Below are 18,765 nucleotides of genomic sequence, written 5' to 3' on the forward strand. Positions count from 1 at the left end.
GACAGCGAGAGCTAGTGGACCTATCAGGCTACTACCATGGCATAAAGCAATGAGTGATCACGGTGAGGTGCAATGTTACTTGGCAACAGGTGGTAATGAAGCAGGAAATTACCCTGACCCTTTCACAGGTGGGAACTGGAGTGCACAGGCACTGGCCTGGGCAAACTTCACTCACTCAGACTTGCTGTGCTCAACCCCTTGTGGGAGGGAGCACACAGGTAAGCAGGTGAAGGAGCCAGGGTGAGCACTTTTGGGTGCCATCAGGAACGAATCTGTGTTGGCCCCGTGGCATCACCTATGGGGATGCCTGCAACGCCTGAAGCACCAGAAGGAGTGTTCTAGTCAGTGCTCTTTTAGCTTTGCTGTCCATGGATGGCTTAAGTGTTAACAGCTCAGTGAAGGGTCAGTGTGACAGCCTTTTGCAGCTGCACTCAAGTTCCTGTCCAGTGTCCAGGAGGAATTAGGTTGCATGAACAAATTGGAGATGGCAAATGCAGGGGATTTTATTGCCAATGAAAGTGGCTCTCAGTGGGAAAGGGAGCTGAAAAGGGGATAGAGTGGAAAGGTAACCTTTCCCCGGAATCCGGCTGTACCCAGCCAGACTCCTCTTTGAAGCTATCCCATCAAACTGTCCCTCTGAAGTCAAGCTGCTTCTCTCTGACATTCAACCGTAGTCTCTGACCTCCAGCTGCTTCTCCTGTCTGCTGCCAGTGGATCCTGTAGTTTTTATGGGCACAGGATGGGAGGCAGAGTGGGCCATGGATGGTTTTGGGAAAGGCAACATTCAAGTGGGAAAATAGGAATGTATGTTCTCACTTTGGGCTGTAGTTCCAACCTTGAGGGTTGGGCCCTTACCAAGAACCTACTCTCTTCTGCCCAGAATTTCCCTGTCTCCTGTCCCTATCAGTAAGATAGTGTCATACCAGTTCAGAGACAGGACTTGAGCTTAAAGTTCTAAAGCTACCTGCAAATCTACTTTAATGCATACTTCAACCTTTTTAGAATCCAAGCTATAATTGGGACAGGAATGAACAGTTAAAGGGATTAGGGGCACAACAAACTTCACAAGAGGATGCACAGCATTATGAAGGGTAGAACCTGGAAGAAAATTGCACTGAGACAGGAGCAGATTTAGAATTGATTAACAGGATCTGTAACCAGTGTGGGGGGCGGGGGGGGATGGCTCAGTTTTATAGAGAAATGAACATGTGGTACAGTGGCATCTCCAATTTGAAAGTCTAAAATCCCAAATGCTCCAAAATCCTAAACTTTTTGAGTGCCGGCATAGTGGTTAGAGGACATGCTCATTGGAGGACTTCGGGTTTCGGATTTTCACATTAGGGATTCTCAATTGGCATAATGCAAATGTTCCCAAATCCAAACAAACAAAAAATCTGAAATACTGAAATACTTCTGGTCCCAAGTATTTCAGATAAGGGATACTCAGCCTGTATATGAATGTTTGGGGCTGACTGAAAGACAAGGTGTCAAATCACTCTTACTTTCAAGGTTGATTGGCTCCTGATATAGAAATATCTGGGGCATCTGGAGAGATACCTTGGGACCTGTCACGGGATAGAAGGAAGGCTGGAGGAGTCCCAGATGAGAGTCAGACATTCCAAGGTTGAGCACAGTTCCCTGATATGCAAACCTCCTCTCTATTAGATAAACTGACAAACTCAAAGGGTAGGGGTTAGAGAAAATAAGGGGTATTTTGTCCTTTTTTACTTTTAAATTATATTTGATAATCAAAATGTCTGTAGGCAGCAATTTAGCCCTGGGGAAAGTGCCCATTGAAAATTGTGTTGAATAGCAGACTTCAAATCTCATTACATGAGTAATGGTCTAACAAAGCCTGCCTATTCTCTGCCACCCACTTTAGTTTGCACAAAGCAAATAACCCCTTGGGCAAGAAGAGTCTGATGTAAATTCTGTTTTTCTGCAGATGTCTTATTGTTCCTGTTCCAAATTTAGAACTGATGAATGTAGTTTATGATGAAGAAAACCCATTTTGTTGCTGTGAGCCAGGGAATTAGTGTGGAAAGAATTGTCAGAGACACAAAAAGTGGCCCATATTTTACCTTGACAGTGCTTTTTGAAGGGAAAAGTGAATTTAGATGCTAAATTGGGATAATACTTCCTTTATAAATACTATTTATATAAGAGTAGCTTAAACTTTTCAGTATTAACAGATTATTTTTTGTGTATCTTGTTTAGGGTAGTAAAGATTAACAGTGGGTCAAATATTTTGGCTAGTGTCTTGTCCTGGGATGGCTCATGAGAACCGTTCTACTAAATATAAGGTGACCTTGCTTTTTGCTTATGAAAAAGAAAAAAGAGAAGAAAAAAAATCTACAGCATTTCTGAGTCTTACCCAAATTACTGCAATGGCTACTAGCTGGTCTTACTGCATCCTTTCATGCCCCCAGAGTAAATACCCACAAGGTAGCCAGACTACTCTTAAAATGCGTCACATCGTGTCACTATCTTACAAACTCTCCAGTGACTTCTCATCACATTCCAAATAAAATCCAAACTCCTGGCCATGCCTTAACAGACTTAGGCTGAACTGGCCCCTACTTCCTTCTCCTTCCTCAACTAACTTCAGCCTTACTGACATCCTCTCTGTTCCAAACATGAAGCAAATTCACTTCCACCTCAGGCGCTCAGACTTGCAGTTCCCTCTCTGGAAACGCCTTGCCCCTCAGGTGTTTGCATGTTGGTCTCAATTTTTTTAATAGTTCATTGAGATATAATTTATAAACAATACAATTAAAGGGAACAATGTACTGTTCTTAGTGTATTTACAGAATTGTGCAACCATCACCATAATCTAATTCATAATATTTTCATCATCCCCCAAAGAAACCTCCTATCCAGTCATAGTCACTCCCATTCTCCCTTCTCATTCTCCAGCCCTAGACAACCACTAAGCCACTTTCTGTCTCTATTAATTTGGCTATTCTGAACATTTTACACAAATGGGATCATAAAATACATTATTTTTTGTGGTTGGTTTCTTTCACTCAGTATGTTTATGAGGTTTATCCACATTGTTGTAGTAGACATCAGTATTTCATTTTTTTTATTGCTGAAGAATACTCCTTTGCGTGGATAGACTGCATCTTGTGTATCCATTCATCAGCTGATGAAAATTTGTGATGTTATTTCTACTCTTTGATTATTATGAATATCGCTTCTGTGAACATTCATGTACAAGTCTTCATGTGAACACACACATTTATTTTCTTGGGTAGACAGAAGTGGAATTGCTGGGTCAAATGGCAGCTCTATGCTTAGCATTTTGAGCAACTGACAAATTATTTTCTGAAGTGGCTACAACCACTTTACTTTCCCACTAGCAATGTAAGAGAGTTCCAGTTTTGCTACAGCCTCGCCAATACTTGTTAATATCTTTTTGGATTTATAATAAAGTCACACAAAAGCCTAATCTCCTCTATTCCCTCTTTTCACATATTTACTTTATGTTATATAAAATGTAAATTTACTGAGCAGGGATAATATATAGTCCAGTTTTTCTCTGGTCCCTCTTTTCACATGTAAAAATGCAGATTTACTGAGGCTAATCAGAGCCTCACAAGAAAGTGAGGCTTCCTCATTGCCTGTCCTCCTTCTCTTTTTATTTTCCCCTCCTGCTTGCCCTTTGAATACTGAAGTTCCCCAAATCCCCTTTGGAAAAAGCACTGGTCACAGATCCTCCTGTGGCTTTAATTTTTTTCCCTAGATGAATCCTCCACCTCAGCTAATGAAAACCTCTATTGACTGAGACCTGCCTCAGTCATGTTTCAGCTTACAACCCCAATGGCAGAGCCATCCTAGCTCGATGAGCCAGTACAATATGACCCCTGCCATCGTGATCCTATCTTCTATTGATTATATAAAAGCACTTCACCATTATTTGAAATTTCATTTATTTGCATATTTGTTTACTTGTCTATTCATACTCTGTCCTCCCTCACTAGAACATGAACCATATGAAAGCAAGACCTGTCTCTCTTGCTTTGCCTGTTGTGACCCTACTCTACAACGGTGCCCAGCAAAGCGTATGTGTCAACAGCTATTTAGTGAATAAACCAGTAAATATGGTTTCACTATATTTAAACTATATTCTGACTATGTTGTTCTGCATCCAAATTAGCAAAGCAACGTATAATTATCAAAGCAAGTTTAGAAGAAAGTCCTTGAAATGCACAGTCACATAGGATAATGATTCCTCCTTTGATATAGTCTGTGGAATTCCACAGGATGGAGTCCTCCTAACTTTTTAAGCTAGGGTTAAAGCCTCCTTCCCAAGGATCCACTGTCACCCCAGATTCTGGGCCTGAACCTAGTCAGTCACAAGAAAGGGGTATTCCAAAAGCTATAGGCCAGTAGGTCAGTCAGACATCAGTCACCATCTGCTTCTAGTGTGACCACCCTTGTGCCCCCATCTTCTGTCACCTCAGCTTACTCCTGTAACTGGCTTCCACCTGAGACCCCTGCCCAGTATCCATGTCCCTAATGCTTAGCCCAGATGCTCTTCCTGACTTCGTGTCTCCTATCCCTAATAGAACAGGGGTCTTCCTTCTCTGTTGTTTCAATGAATGGTACCTACTCCAACCCTAGCCCTCATGCCTAGACTCCTACAACCCACTGCTGGACTTTTGTCATGACAGTTTCTCTATAAAAGACACTGTTAAATGATAGTCTATATACTCGGAGAAAATATTTGGTAAACAACATATATCTGGTAAAGAACTTGTATTCAAAAACACAGGACCAAAACCAAAACAAAACAAAACAACAAAAAAAGGGGACTAGATTTAAAACTGAGTATTGACAACAAAAAGGGGCATAAGGGGACATTTGGGGTGATAGAAATATTCTATATCTTGCTTTGTGGTGATAGTATACGACTAAATGTATTTGTCAAAATTTGTAGAACTGTACACCATAAAGGATGAATTTACTGTACGTGACTTACACCTCAATAACCTGACTTTAAAAAGCAACTAATTTCCTTCCTAAGAAACTAAGCAGATTTACATGCCAGATTTATTTTCCTTTTAGTATAATCAAACCTATTCATACAAATTACAGTATTAATTGTGTAAAATGTATAATTTTCCAAATGATTTTAGAAAATAGTTTTATTTAGATACATAATAATTGTCCAAATGTTACTAAACTCATTAATGAGGGAACTAGCAAGATAATAAATCTAATTTAAAGGACAGCATGAGAAAGGTTTGTTTTATGATGAGTGAAAGACAAATGTTTGATAAAATTGCTACTTTACATAAAAGACCAGTTAATTTCTCACAGGCCAATAAGGTATACTTTAACTTTTTCAGTTTTCTTCATTGGGTTAATATTACTTGCATTTGTGATTAGATAAAAAGTCATTTGTATTTTATCAGGTTTCTACTAGCTAACATCCAACTTTGCGGAGTTGTTAAATACCTTGACTCTAACCAATAACAAGTCAAGCAAGTGTAATTTCCACTGAAGCATCAGATGACCCTGATGTCAATTTATAAAGCAGGTCCCCGGTCTTAGGACAAAGAAGTTTCTAACAACAAAAACGGGGCACCCAGCTAAAGTAGTTTCTCCCTAATCTTTAGGTTTTTCCATCAGAAACAATAGTGCAGGTGGCAGGGAAGGAATCTTATCTGGGTCTGTTCCAATTTGCCTGAGTCCTGCACAGAGGTAAACTATTAATCAATGTCCACTTTTCCTAATGTTCAACCCCTTGGAATTGCAGATAATATATTATCTATATACATCAAAGGAAAGAGCTTCTTGAGTGGGAGTTTGTTCCTTTTAGAAGTTTCCCCTGAGGGCAGCCCTCCCCTGAGAACTTGCCCCTATCGAGCTATTCACCAAAAGGGTAGAAGAAGTATGACTGGATGCCCAGAAGTCCAGTTTGCAACAGGAGAGGTCAAGGTACTAGCATGAGAGGACATAGTTTTCCTCGCCAAACTAAAAATTCCTTGTTGGATTGAACTGCCTTGTTTGTGCATAGAGATTGTTTATTAGTGTTAATATATTGATTAATTAATATTAATTAAGTATCTTATGAAATCCTTTGTGAACTTACTATGTACCAGGAAGTGCTTTAGGCCTGGGGATAAAATGTGGAAAGAAGAGAGACAAGTTTCTCTTCCATAAGGCTTACATTTCAGTAGGAGAGAGAGCTAATAAAGAAATAAAAATACAAATAATACATGCTATGAAAGAAACAAAATAGGGTCAATGGATATAGACTGCGCAGAGATGTGTGTAGGAAGAGCCTTGTTTTGGATATAATTGTCAATGAAGTCTTTTTGAAGAGGTGACACTTGAACAGAGATCTGAATGAGAAGGTACCAGCAATGTGAATATCTGGGAAAAGTAGAAAAGCAAATGCAAAGAGGCAAAAGCCCCTGGCATGAAAATGAGCTTTAATACATTCAGAAAATAGAACACCCATGAAGTCACGATGTTGCAACATAGTGAGAGAAAGGAGGAAGAAAATGGTATGAAATTAGGTCAGAGAGCTATGCAAGGTCGGGTCATGTAGCACTTTGCAGATCTTACAAGGAGTTGAGATTCCATTTTAAATGTGGATTTAAAGAGCCTTTGGAGATTCTTAAGTAGGTGGCCAATGTTCCTGATTTATGTTTATAAAAGGCCACTCTGGCTGTTGAGTGGCAAGTGAATAAAGGAAAGAATGAGTTAAATATTATTATGATACCACATTTATGAGCATGAATGTCTTGATCAGGTGAGGCAGATTGAGTTTCCCAAGCCACAGAATGGAAAATGTCCCTTCCAGCCATTTATCAGGGATATCTTCATGATCTGAAAAGACTCAATTAATCTCTTTAAAGGGAAAGGTTCCTTTGAGAGGCTATTCCTGTTGGATGAGGTCCTGTGCTGTTGGCAAAAGTTTATAAAGCACCTTTCCTTCAAGCCATCTCAGATGTGATGATCCAGGAGGATTCAGGTACTGCATCTTAATTGTTGTCATCATAAACAGTTGCATCTGGTTGTTGGGAGAGCCAGACATGTGAGTCTGTGTCCCATTCTTATGGCAACTGGAACATCATTTTCTATTATGTTCTATTTTGTTCTGACAGACAAATGATTAATTAGCACAATCATCATCTCTCCTTGAAAATGGCCATGGATCAGTGTGTCCCCCTCCATCATGTAATTGAATCAGGGCCCACACACCTGTTTCCACTTCCTTTAAACAAACACCTGCCCAATAACTAACACAAAGCAATATTAAATCTCAACTGACACTGTGCGTAAGTACATCTTTCAACTTGACCTAATCAATGCTGAAAGCTAGAACAACATGGGTTTCAGAGCAGACTGCTGCCTACTCCTCACCTGTAATTGGAATGTCGGTGGCTCTGGCCTAACTTGGGCTGCATGACAGAGCTGGCCACGGTTATACTGGACAGTGGTTCAGAGTTTGGTTCTGGAGTCAGACCAACCTGGGATCATACCTGGTTTTCTAGTTGTGTGACACTGAGCAAATCACTTAATCTCTGTAAGCTTCTGTTTCCTCATCTTTAAAATGAGGATGATCCTATTTACCAGAAATGTTTGTTATTCTAAAAAAAAGTTTGATAAGAAAATGAACAGAGACTCAAAGAACTGGGGGGTAATATCAGAAGTTATTACATTTGAGCTACTGTCATCCTGGAAAAAGAAGACAAAGAAATACGTGCAGAAATATATTTGAAGAAATAATGGTTGAAAAATTCCCAAATATGGTAGGTAAATTATGCATATAAAGAACTTAGCACAGTATTAGCACATGGTAAGCAAGTGTCAGCAATTTTTACTATAATAAGAATCTTAAATACAATTAGGTTGGGCAAATTTCATTTCTGATTATGACAGCATAAGTACATGCTATCTTTTCCACTAAGCACCATGAAAAGTCCTCAGAATATATGAAGCTGAGAACTCTGAAAAGTAAATAATAGCAGGTCAACTGGAGGAGAGAATTTAAAAACTCAAAGAAAAACAACTATGGAAACATTTCTGCTTTTTTATTTCCTCCAATATTTTCTGGCATAAATTCTAGAGCAGTCTGAATCTTGAAACTGTGCAAAAGGTGCTAACAGAAAAAGCTGCAAGACAAACTCTCTCTCGGGCCAGAGGATTGGGAAAGAAGCCCCTGGAAAGCAGAAATCTTTTGCTATCACAGTCCTACTCCCGACATGTATCGGTAACGAATGGCATTACAACGCGGTGGCAAGGGCAGCAGCAGTGGTGGAACTGGGGATAGCAGCTACAGCAGTAGAGGCTCTGCAGACTCTCTTGTCTTGCCACTTCGCCCTGAGGTAGACCCAACTGCAGGAAGCTCATGACAATGCAGGGAATCCAAAGCCACAGTTTTCTAGCCAGAGCCAGGAAAAGGAGCCCATGAGAATTGGAGAGTATGAAGAGGACTCACAAACAGGCAATAGCTGGATAGAGGACTGAGGAGCACAGCAGTGTCCTGCACTGGGAGTTATAAGTGGCATACAGGGTTTGAAGAGGAATTTGTACGGGATAAAACCACATAGGGGTGGGATCATGGGGATTTGTAGGACAAGGAAGAGTTAAGACTATATCCCGCATGCAATGAGAACTCATTGAAGACTTTTATGTTAGAGAATAGCACAATCAGATTTTTGGTTCTTTTGGTATAAATATGGATCAGAGGATAAATATTAGAGAAAAGAAATCACCTAGAGGAATTTGGAAATCATCTAGCTGTGGGATAAAAATGGCAGAATCAAGGCAGTAGAAGTAGGAATGGGAAGAGAATTGAGGGTTTTATATAATTTTCTTACCGACTGTGGAAGGATTCAAAGATAATTCTCGGAATTCTGGATAAGGTAAGTAGCATTTTAGGTTATTTACACACTTATAGGACAAAATCCAGCACACATACATGCATAAAGTCACACAGAGTCACATACATCTACACAACACAGACACATACACATACTCAGACACAAAAACACTATGAGTTCCTGATTGGCCCAGGTTCCAAAATCTTATTGAAAGTGCAGTGCCCACACAGGTGGGAACAAATACAGCCTACTGGGATATTTTTTCCAGGTATTGAGCTTCTTGTTGGGACACACAGTTAGAGATGCTTCTGTCTATGGAGAATAGAGTCTTCCAGATCTAAGAATCAGCCAAATTTTTGCTTCATTTCATTTTTTTCTACTCAGGAGTAACCTCATCACTTTAGAATAATCTTTACTAAAATCTCTGCATGTTCATTTAAGGAAATTTTAGTAGATATTGGGTTCTTCTGGTCCTTACTCAAAATTAGTGCCAGCAGGACCATATTCCCTTCCAGGGTAGATAAATAGAGGCAATGTCTGGGTGCCCTTGAACAATATCACTTTTCCAGCTCACTAGGGTTCCAGAAGGACTGGCACCCTACAAAAGTAAAAGTGATGACAGTATTACCTGATACAGGTAGCATAGGTCACATAGAGCTGGTTTAGAGAAGGAAATGATGACTCCAATAACCATAACCATTTGGAACGGACAGCAGAGGTCTTAGTTAGATGTATGCATATGTGAGCCATCTGCACTTGGAGAATCAAAGGTGGAAATGCGATTGCTCAGGAAAAATAGGAAAAGAAGAGATTCAAGGAGAGAGACTTAGGGAATATCAACTGAAGGGAGTAGGCAGAGGGAAAGGAATTAATGAAGTAATGAAGAAAGATGGCAAGTGTGATGGGAGTACTGAATTTTACTTAGAAGAATTAACAGAAACAATGGTATTTCCAATATTATTATAATTATTTTTTGAGAAGGAGTTTTGCTCTTGTCGCCCCAGACTGGAATGCCATGACAGGATCTCGCTCACTGCAACGTCTGCCTCACGGGTTCAAGCGATTCTCCTACCTCAGCCTCCCAAGTAGCTGGGATTACAAGCACGTGCCACAATGCTGGCTAATTTTTGTATTATTAGTAGAGATGGGGATTCACCATGTTGCCCAAGCTGGTCTCAAACTCCTGACCTCAGGTGATCCGCCCACCTCGGGCTCCCAAAGTGCTGGGATTACAGGCGGTGACCCACCGCACCCGGCCCAATATTCCCAATTATGTAAGTTTTCTTCCAAAGACTATCTTTCCCTGTGGAGTCAGTGATTCTCAGGTGAATCAAGCACAGAAGGTAGCAGTCAATAGTTTTGCAATGTCTTAACATTTTCTTTATTATATCCTAGATATAATGATATCATGCATCCTAGGTAGAAACACACTTTCTAATTAACATTGTTTTATAAACTACAGCAGCTTATTGGATGCTCAGAATAGGCAGCAGGCTATCATATTCATCAACGTGACTCTGAATGTGGAAAACTGACTGATATAGACTTTTTAACAATCACATACCTCTCTTGTGGTACTGAATTTCTATTTGTGGCTTTTACTGATATTACCTTTTCTTGAGCTTATCTCTACCCTGTTCAACAAATCTGATTCCCTTGCAACCAGGAACTTCATCACATTTCTTTTTATCATCAACATTATTTCTGTTTCTGTTTTTTGTTTTTGTTTTTGTTTTGTTTTGTTTTTGTTTGTTTTTTGAGACGGAGTCTTGCTCTATTGCCCAGGCTGGAGTGCAGTGGCATGATCTTGGCTCACTGCAACCTCTGCCTCCTGGGTTCAAGCGATTCTCCTGCCTCAGCCTCCCAAGTAGCTGGGACTACAGGCGTGTGCCACCACGCCCGGCTAATTTTTTTGTATTTTTAGTAGAAACGGGGTTTCATCCTGTTAGCCAGGATGGTCTCGATCTCCTGGCCTCGTGATCTGCCCACCTTGGCCTCCCAAAGTGCTAGGATTGCAGGCGTGAGCCACCACACCCAGCCATCACCAACATTATTTCTAAGTGTTTTATTTGTAATTGAAACACTATATATCGACACATATATGTATGTGTATATGTGTGTATATACATACATATACACACACATATATATGTATATTATATATAATATGTATTGCATGATTGACTTTCTAATGGTGATACTGGTGGTTAGTTTTCTCTAGATATGTATTTTCACCGTTAAATGAATATGTATGTGGTATTAATTGGCTTGTATAATGACCTGTGAAAGAGATCTGAGGTGGTTTACAGAAAGGAAAATAAAAAACACCATGGTGGAAAAAGATGAAGATATCAGAAGAATGGAAAAATAAGGGCTGACAAATAAGATAAAGTCAGAAATAATAATTCTTCAAAAAATTTTGTGCTCCTTTTATGTACAGTAGCCAGAGGTGGGCTACAAAACAGTCTTGGATTTCCTTAACCAAACCAAAACAGAAAAACAAACAGACAAAAAAATGGGGGAGGAACAAAATCAATTTTCAGAATGAATAAATCAGTTGCTCCGAAACAATCTAACCTTTCTTGGTAGCGATTTAAAAGAATTTCTATTATATGTCTTTATAAAGGGAATGTTACATGATATAGTAGACCATGGCTTTACATTAGATATATGTTTATATGTTTAGGTATTTCTCTTTGATCATAAACAAAGGAAATCCCCAAACATTGTTTTATACACAGAAAAGCAGTTTTTGGAAATTATTTTAATAAGCATTTATAGAAAAGTGACAATGGGCTAGTGTATTAGTCCGTTCTCAGGCTGCTAATAAAGACATAGCCAAGACTGGGTAATTTATAAAGGAAAGAGGTTTAATTGACTCACAGTTCAGCAAGACCAGAGAGGCCTCACGAAACTTACAATCACAGTGGAAGGCGAAGCAAACATGTCCTTCTTCATATGGCGGCAGTAAGGAGAAGTACTAAACAAAAGGGGGAAATGCCCCTTATAAAACCATAATGAGATTTCATGAGAACTCACTCACTATCATAAGAACAACATGAGGACAACCACACCCATGATTAAATTAAACTCCCACCGGGTCCCTCCATGACACGTGGGGATTATGGGAACTACAATTCAAGATGAGATTTGGATGGGGACACAGCCAAACTATATCCGCTAGGTACTGTTATTATCAGACGTTATGAAAGCTAAAAAGGTGAGTAAAATAGAGTTGGAAGTTTCTGCTATAGCTCTACATGATTTGAGTGTTTTGCAGAAGGCCACACAAAGTTTTCTTGCAATATAGAGCTTTTCAGAAGCAGACCACCAAACTACAAGAAAAGAAACTGAAGTTTCAAGGAACACCCCTATTTTAATAAGGAGTTTTCAGAGAAAGCAAATGTATGGCTCTACATTTATTCAGATTAAATGGAGAGTAGGGAATTGTTTTCTGAAACAAGATACAAAAGTCTACACATATAGTGACCAAGTGACAAACAAATAGCCTAGTCTACCCCTTGCACTATCTGGCCCTGAAGCCTCCAATGGGGGCAGAAGAAGCAGCACAGAGGCTGATGGAGTTTGGGGCTGTGTGGAACAGACAGGGAAAGAGCGAGGCTGGGCAGGAATCAGAGTGCTGCTGCTGCCCCAGGCAGGGAATCTCACCTTCCAGTGTATCAGTGTCAATGTACTCCTCAAAACAATATGAAGTTCACAAGTTTCAACAGCTTTCAGCACAGCATATAACACAAAATGTAAGTAAATTATTCATTTTATTCATAGGAGTTGCTAACAAAGCAATGCATTTGACAAATGCCTATCCATGTCCATAGAAGGATATAAATTATCCAAAGTAGAAACAAGTGACTTTAAATATAGATATATATATATACACACACACACACACACACATACATACATACACACACACACACACACTTGGTTTTGGGGATAGAGAATACAGGAAACATCATTTCTTAAATCCTATCAACTACACAGTCATAAAATATCCCCAAATACTTTCAGTTTTTAAAAAGAAAAATATAGATATCTTGTGACTTTGGTAGATTGCCGTGAGCAAACAAGCAATTACTAGATGATCATGGGAATAAATAAAGCATTGGTACACTGAGGACATGGTTTCTTTCATTTTCCTTGTGAATGAATAAGATAAGGTTTGGCTCTGAGTTTTGGAGGGGATTAGCAGCACTGGATGGCATTGAGTTCTTAAAGTACTCAAAAACGAAAAATCTTCAATTGATTCTTATGATCTGAAATCGTTCTTGATGTGAAGGGTTCTTTCTTTTCTTAATTGGGGACAGATTCTGAGAGGAAGCACCCCGTACCAACCTCTGATCTACCAGTGTTTTAAGATTAGGCAATTAGAGGCTGAGTTTGGGTTAGAGAAGGGTGCCATCCATATTTTGGCTTCTGTTCCTGTTCTCTCAATTTTCAAGAAAAACAATTTAACAAGGCTTTTAATAACCTACAATTCTTGTACATCATGAACTATTTGTTGTTTTAAATTACAATTTGAACTTATATATGCAACTCACCATTCCACATGAAAATACTCTGAAATTTTTCTTCTCAAAGGGACACCACTTCGATCCTCTAACCTCTTTACAAATGTTCTATTTGTTTGACTTGTGTTACACCCTGAAAACTGATTATTTTCCCAACAAAGAAAAAACAATTACAACAGACCAGAGTCTTGTGTCTTCAAAAAGTCTTTTGATTTTATTTTTCATCTTTAGCAGAATTATTCGCTTTTGAAGAAAAAATAAAAGGGCTCCAGCTCTGCAGAGAGTAATTCACTTATAAGAGAATATCTGCTAAATAAACAAAACCTAATGGACATTTTTCTGGGGAATATTTTTCTGTGGCCTAAAAAACGAATCTACATGGCCTATGCATACACTGTGGTTCAGAGCAAGCTTCAAGGTTTTATCTTTTTGTCTCCACGATGCAACTTGGGTCTTCACTCGTGCATAACGAAATCAAGGAAAAGATGTGACTTGAGTTTCCAAGTATTGTTTCTCAAATTGATCCTACCTATGCAACGCTTTTGGCTCTGAATACTGAAATGGAATCTGGATGGAATGAAATTAATACAGGGTAGGACCCTGTGCTTTAATGTAGAAGGGGACACATTTTCCCTTGGCTAATTTCTAAATTTGAAAATAATCACATAGTGTGACTTTACTTTGTCTTGTTTTTCATTTCCATTTAAATGAGATGACTCCAAACTTGAGTTTGGTCTCATAATTAAAAGGTTTGCTATGTTAACTTTCTGCAAATATTTAGTACAATGATACCATTTATTTTCAAATATGTGATCTGGATTTTCCTGAATATAGTCATCTTGAATATGGTCAATGCATAAGACAAAAAAGGGAATACAGGATCTTGGGACTTCATAATGGAACAGTAAGATTACAGAACTGCAAAAGGACTCTTGCCATTATTCTTGGCAGTGGGCAAGTAGTAGTAAGCTAAGAGTTGCTAGGATGATGGTTTCAAAGGATTCCTATGTGGCAGAACTCATCTCCTTGTATGAAAGCAACTCAGAACCGATACCTGACTGCAAGCATCAGATGCAATTAGCACAGTGCAGTATTTTTCAAACTTTTCTATAGCAATGAGTCTTTTTTTTTTTTTAAATAAATTTCTGCTAATGTTCAATGTATAATGCAGACAGAAGCAGGACTCCTCTGGTTGACTTGGGCCTAGCAGTAGGCACCACGTAAGCCCCAAAACTTGGCAGAGCCATGACAAACCACTGATTTAACAAATCAAGAAATCAGAGAGTCACCTCAATCCCTTAATAGTTGCCAGAGCTTAGACAACTTACAGTCTTTTTGAATGAGTGTGCGTGTATGTATGTGTGAGTGTATGTGTGGGTAGATTAATTCCCACTTTTCAGGATTATTGTGAAGATAAGTGATAATGCAAATAAGGCACTTAGCCCTGTCCCTTGCCTGTAGGTAGACATTCAAGAAATTGTTACTACTTTTGTTACTACCATTTGCTAAGCACTAACCATGTTCCAGGCTTGCTGTAAAGGGCTCTGTATACATTAACTCTGTTAAATTACAGATGATGACACTGAGGCTTAGGGAAGTTACATACTTTATCCAAGACAAATAATAAGTAATGGAGTTGGATTTAAGCCCCAAATCCTGAATTTAACCCCAGAGCTCAGTTGCTTCTTATTAGTAATAAACTGCAGGACTCAGTATGTATTTTTGTAGGATAGTCTCCCTATATCTTAGCTCTTCCTTACTGTATTAGTCAGAGTTTCCCAGGGAAACAGAACCAGTAGGTTTTGTGTGTGTGTGTGTGTGCATGTGTGTGCCTGCACATAGAGATATATACACATACATATTTATATGTGTATGCATATATGTGTGTGTGTATATGTATATATATGTGTGTGTGTATATATATGTATATAGTGTGTGTACACACACATTTATTACACAAATCAGGAAAGCCAGTGGTGTAATTCAGTCTGAGCATGAAGGCCTGAGAATCGGGGGTGGTATTTGGATGCAGCATCAGCAAACATTGTTCATCATGCACTGAAGATAGCAAAGGTCCTGGGTGGGATAGAGCAGCCTCTCTACATTTTGATTTCCCTTCTGTGCTCTTTTTTGGAGAATTAGGAGAGTAAAACAGGAAATACCATGAAATGTTTGGAGACCTTTGTTCCATTTGCTACTCTTCATCAGAAGATAATAAATGGTCTTTTCCCTCCTCCATCACATATGAAGTCATCTTTCTGACATCAAAACCATCCATAAATAAGTCCCTTTTTACAATCTAAACTCAGTTCCTTCTACAACATACAACCATGCTTCTACCATAGCCAATTCATTCTCTTCATTGTCTCCTGAGACTGATAATTTATCCTCATCTCATTCATTCATCAAGCAGTAGGTAATATTCTTTGTGCACAAAGTACTTCGCTAACAGAGTTCTTTTCAACAGAAGGAAGACAGTAATTACAGTTAGCATTTATTGAGTTATTGGTACGTGCACTTGTAATAACAGCCAACATGCATTGAGCACTTACTATGCGATGGGCATTGGATTAAATACTGCACGGGATTCACTGTATTTATTCTGTCCAACAACTCTATGTTGTTTTTCTTCTCCCTATTTCACAGAGGAAGAAACTAGGGTAAAGAGAGCAAGTGCCCGAGATCACACATGATAAAGAAAGGAGTGTGTACTTTCATCCAGATAGTCTCTCTTAAACACAGGGTATTGGGTGCTACACAGTCCTCAAGTAGCTTTAAGTTTACTGGAGAAGATATGACCTACACGGATAATGGTAACACAAGACAGGAGGTTTTCAGTGTCCTAACAAAAAAGCAAAGTGATATAGGAGTTTCAAAAAATAAGGATCGCTTCTGCCACAGATCATCAAGGAAAGCCTGTGCAGGAGATGGGGTCTGCCCTAGAGCTTACTGGTGAGATACTTCATTTGTTTCAGCAAAGGAGAGGGAGCAGGAACACACGAGGTGGTTTAGGGGAATAGAATCGGAGATTCATCTGAGGGCAGAGCAGGAAATGAGACTGGTAAAGCAGATGGCTGCCAGGTGAGGGACATCCTAGAGCCAGGTGTTCCTTTTCATTCCGTAGGCATTACAGGGAAGGAGCAAGGGATAAAGTGCATGAGAGCTTGGAGTTTACGTGGAGAAGGGGAGGTCAAAAGCCAGATCTGAGTAAAGAGTAAAAAGCTTAGGAGTTTAGCAAGGGAAACGATTTGGAGGCAGAAACGCAATGCATCAGGAGTCAATTTGGCTGGAAGCTGAGCCATGACATAGGAGCCAAGATGGGGATGTGGCAAAAAGGAATGAGGCAGTGAAGGGCGAGGAGAGGGGCATAATAACTCCAGGGCCTGGACTTTCATTTCTGGTGGAAGGCTGCTCTGGGAAGTATGATCCGGTGATTTCTCTCTCATTCTCTGGGATATTCTAAAAGTACTTTCTGGGTATTCACTGTAGGTCCGGGAAATATGACCCACTTGGTGGCTAAGGGAGCCCAATCTGGCAGAGGCCAGTGCAGTTTGGAGAGAAAGCGGCTGGAGGCTGTTAGGTGGCACCTATGTTGCGCTGTCGCCAGGTAATTGGTTCTGAGGGGACTTCTGGGAGATATTTTTTGGTAGTACACTCAGCACTGGTGTGGTCATTGACCAACTGAGCAGGGCAGGGTAGAGGGGCAGGAGACCATGCACACTGTGGCACTGAGCCTACAGCAAGGAGAAAGGCTGTGCCACTTACGGAGAGGATCAGGAAGATGAACTGAGTCAGGGCAATGACCAGGTCAGCTTTAGCTACGAGTGAGACATACAGCCAAGTCTTCCACGTCAAAATGTCGTGTGGACAGTAGGGAATGCTGGGCTGGCATACTGGAGAGAGCTGGGAATCAGGCTCATAGATGCTTAGAGAGTCTGTGTGTACGCTGAGGACAGAGGAATGGAGAAAGAAAAGAGAATTCAGGACAGAACAGGGATGTCCACACTCTGAGGATGTAAGTCCATGGATAAAACAGTGTGGTGTCCCAAGGGTAGGAAGGCCCCACTGAGTCAAAGACTTTCCAAAAAGCAAGGAAGAGGAAGAGTGCAAACAGGACGTGAGATGGTTTTGAGTAGTGGGTGGTTTCAATAGAATTAGTTTCTGAGGTTACTTGCTAGGAAGTGGCCTCTCCTTTGACCATCTTTTCATACAAATTATAAACTTCCCTCATGGCATTACTTTTCCCAGCAACTTTTCCTGACTATTCCATTCTGCATCTATTCCCCATTCCTTAGAGACCCAGTGCCTCTGGCCTTTGTGTGCCATTCCCTGCATTTCCACTGGGGTGGGAGCCTCACAAACTTCCAAGGCTGGATAGAAGCAACTTGAGGACATTTGCTTCTCACCTCGGGGATGACAGCAACAGCCTCCTAGCTGGGCACTCTGCCTCGCTTTAGGCCCCCAGGGATGCTTTCTCCATAAAGCAGCCAGCATGACTTTAAAACATAAATCAGTTATATGATGACCCTGCTGAAAACCTACAGTGGCTTTCCATTACCCTTGGAAAAAGGATTCAGGTGCAAAGACTTGGCCATGGCCTAGAGTCTGCCCGGCCCCCTCTCAGTCTTTCCCTCCCTCCATCCCCATGCCCCACCACACTCAGCAGCACTGGCTGTCTCTACATCTGGTGGCCCGTTAACTTTCCATTGCTTCTGCTTTGAATGTTCTTTTGCAAAATTGCACTTGGCTTCCATTTCCTCACCATTCAGATCTTACCCAAAAAGCCTCCCCTTCCACAAGCACCCTGACAAATGCAGTACAGTTTCACGCCACATCTCCCTTTGCAATATTATCACACTGTCTTCTGAGGTTCTTTTCAGGATTGTAATTATTTGCTTGTTGGATTTTGTTTGTTTGTTTGTTTTCGGTCTTACTCTTCATCCAACTCTTTCTGAGTAGAAAGTCCATCTGTCTTATTTATGACTGGCTCCAGCACTAGAAAAGTGGTCTGCACACAGTAGGTGCTTCATCGGTACTCCCACCGGCTGCCTGACTGGAGGGTTTTGGACAGTCTGGTACCTCTGAGGCCTGGATCCTCCTTCCTTCTTCTGTTGTTACTTCCTCAACCAGGACTGTCTGAACATTAATCTAAATCAGGCTCCCTTCTGTGTTCTCTCTCATAAAACCTTGTTATTTCCTTCAGAGTTTTTAATAATAAATGTATGTACATGTTATATTCTGTGAAAGGAAAATAAACCTCAGGACCCCAAATTATGAAGTGAAAGGGAAAAGTCAAGCTGGGAGCTGCATCAGGCAACCTGCCTCCCATTTTATTTCTAAATGAGATAGCTACAAAGATTTTTTTAAAAGCTACATACCTCCCTCACAATTTG

The sequence above is a fragment of the Theropithecus gelada genome, chromosome 3 (genome assembly GCF_003255815.1).
Source record: "Theropithecus gelada isolate Dixy chromosome 3, Tgel_1.0, whole genome shotgun sequence".
NCBI classification, from domain to species: Eukaryota; Metazoa; Chordata; class Mammalia; order Primates; family Cercopithecidae; genus Theropithecus; species Theropithecus gelada.